We start from the raw sequence: 2,500 nt of genomic DNA, 5'->3' as shown, positions 1-2,500 counted from the left end.
GCGCACGGCCTCCCGGATGTGCCGGGCGGGTGCGCGAGCTCGCCGGCCGCTTGAAGTCGAATGAGGCGCCGCGACCACCTCCGCGGTGCTTATAAACAGCCAATCCGCTCGGCGGGGGCTATTTTCGGCCACTTGGCTCGTGCGCACGGCCTCCCGGATGTGCCGGGCGGGTGCGCGAGCTCGCCGGCCGCTGGAAGTCGAATGAGGCGCCGCGACCACCTCCGCGGTGCTTATAAACTGCCGATCCGCTCGGCTGGGGCTATTTTCGGCCACTTGGCTCGTGCGCACGGCCTCCCGGATGTGCCGGGCGGGTGCGCGAGCTCGCCGGCCGCTGGAAGTCGAATGAGGCGCCGCGACCACCTCCGCGGTGCTTATAAACAGCCGATCCGCTCGGCGGGGGCTATTTTCGGCCACTTGGCTCGTGCGCACGGCCTCCCGGATGTGCCGGGCGGGTGCGCGAGCTCGCTGGCTGCTGGAAGTCGAATGAGGCGCCGCGACCACCTCCGCGGTGCTTATAAACAGCCGATCCGCTCGGCATGGACTATTTTCGGCCACTTGGCTCGTGCACACGGCCTCCCGGATGTGCCGGGCGGGTGCGCGAGCTCGCCGGCCGCTTGAAGTCGAATGAGGCGCCGCGACCACCTCCGCGGTGCTTATAAACAGCCGATCCGCTCGGCGGGGGCTATTTTCGGCCATTTGGCTCGTGCGCACGGCCTCCCGGATGTGCCGGGCGGGTGCGCGAGCTCGCCGGCCGCTGGAAGTCGAATGAGGCGCCGCGACCACCTCCGCGGTGCTTATAAACAGCCGATCCGCTCGGCGGGGGCTATTTTCGGCCACTTGGCTCGTGCGCACGGCCTCCCGGATGTGCCGGGCGGGTGCGCGAGCTCGCCGGCCGCTGGAAGTCGAATGAGGCGCCGCGACCACCTCCGCGGTGCTTATAAACAGCCGATCCGCTCGGCGGGGGCTATTTTCGGCCACTTGGCTCGTGCGCACGGCCTCCCGGATGTGCCGGGCGGGTGCGTGGGCTCGCCGGCCGCTGGAAGTCGAATGAGGCGCCGCGACCACCTCCGCGGTGCTTATAAACAGCCGATCCGCTCGGCGGGGCTATTTTCGGCCACTTGGCTCGTGCGCACGGCCTCCCGGATGTGCCGGGCGGGTGCGCGAGCTCGCCGGCCGCTGGAAGTCGAATGAGGCGCCGCGACCACCTCCGCGGTGCTTATAAACAGCCGATCCGCTCGGCGGGGGCTATTTTCGGCCACTTGGCTCGTGCGCACGGCCTCCCGGATGTGCCGGGCGGGTGCGCGAGCTCGCCGGCGGCTGGAAGTCCAATGAGGCACCGCGATCTCCTCCGCGGTGCTTATAAAGTGCCGATCCGCTCGGCTTGGAGCTATTTCCGGCCTCCCGTTGGTGCCGGGCGGCGTGCGCGAGCTCGCCGGCCGCGATCTCCTCCGCGGTGCTTATAAACAGCAGCATGCGCACGGCCTCCCAGAATTTGAACACATTTCGTCAATAAATTTCGCATATTGAATTTTGAAGTTTAATATAATGCAACAATTGAGCTCGACTTATACAAAGGATATATCATAAAATCGTAAATTTCCGTCGAATTTTAGGGGGTCGACTTATACACCGAGTCGACCTGTACACCGGCAAATACGGTAAATACGATTAAATAAAATGATACGACTGGCATAAAAACAAATATAAACCACATAAAAATAAAAGTCACCATTACGTTGAATTATTGGGAGCACCGAGCTTGTTTCTCAGAAACGAGCCGGTCCCATCCAGGCGTAATCGGAGACAATGAAACCCGAAGTGGTTAAGGTTTGTCTTTTAATGCAGGATGCTTGGTCTCCATGTGCCGAAGCAGTTTTGAAGGCTTCATTGGCTCGCTCGCTAGTTTCAGGGGCGATTGTGTCTATAAATTGCAAAATGTTGGGTCACCTCACGGCTTACGGCCATACTACCCTGAGAACGCCCGATTTCGTCCGATCTCGGAAGCTAAGCAGGGTCGGGCCTGGTTAGTACTTGGATGGGAGACCGCCTGGGAATACCAGGTGCTGTAAGCTTTTTCTTTTTCTTATGTGCACTTCAATCGTTTAAGAAGCTATTTTTTACAACACCCATCACGAATGGCATCCGGAAACAGCAAGCCTAATTTAAACTCCGACATTGAAACTATAACACGAGTTTGAAAGCTATATTATGTGGTGACATCCACAGCATTGTAGTTAAATTTTTTACCGCTAGAGAGCAGACTATGTACAGTGAGCATGGCTCCCTGTGAACTCAAAGCAGCAGGCTTGACTTGTAAAAGAACCCAACACAACACTTCCATGAAGTAATTGTACTAAGTTCATTTTGTTTTTCCTTATTTAATCACTTCACTGGTTTCTTTTATATCAAACAAATTGTTTTAGGTTATTCACCTGACATGTTGATCCATCAGCTGATAAAGACGCGTCACCATCACATCTGTGACACTCTGATGAAGGCG

At 57.8% G+C, this 2,500-nt stretch overlaps 1 non-coding gene across 1 annotated transcript; it reads left to right on the top strand.

Annotated features, from left to right (window-relative positions):
- The first annotated feature begins 1,953 nt into the window (after nucleotides 1-1,953).
- Nucleotides 1,954-2,072, top strand: LOC125992959 (5S ribosomal RNA). The gene has a single exon (XR_007489894.1). It is a non-coding gene; the product is annotated as a 5S ribosomal RNA (ribosomal RNA).
- Nucleotides 2,073-2,500: the final 428 nt, after the last annotated feature.

This window comes from Syngnathus scovelli, unplaced genomic scaffold (assembly GCF_024217435.2).
Source record: "Syngnathus scovelli strain Florida unplaced genomic scaffold, RoL_Ssco_1.2 HiC_scaffold_24, whole genome shotgun sequence".
Taxonomy (NCBI): domain Eukaryota; kingdom Metazoa; phylum Chordata; class Actinopteri; order Syngnathiformes; family Syngnathidae; genus Syngnathus; species Syngnathus scovelli.
Note: the sequence above shows the minus strand (reverse complement) of the source record. Positions and strands in the feature narration are given on the sequence as shown.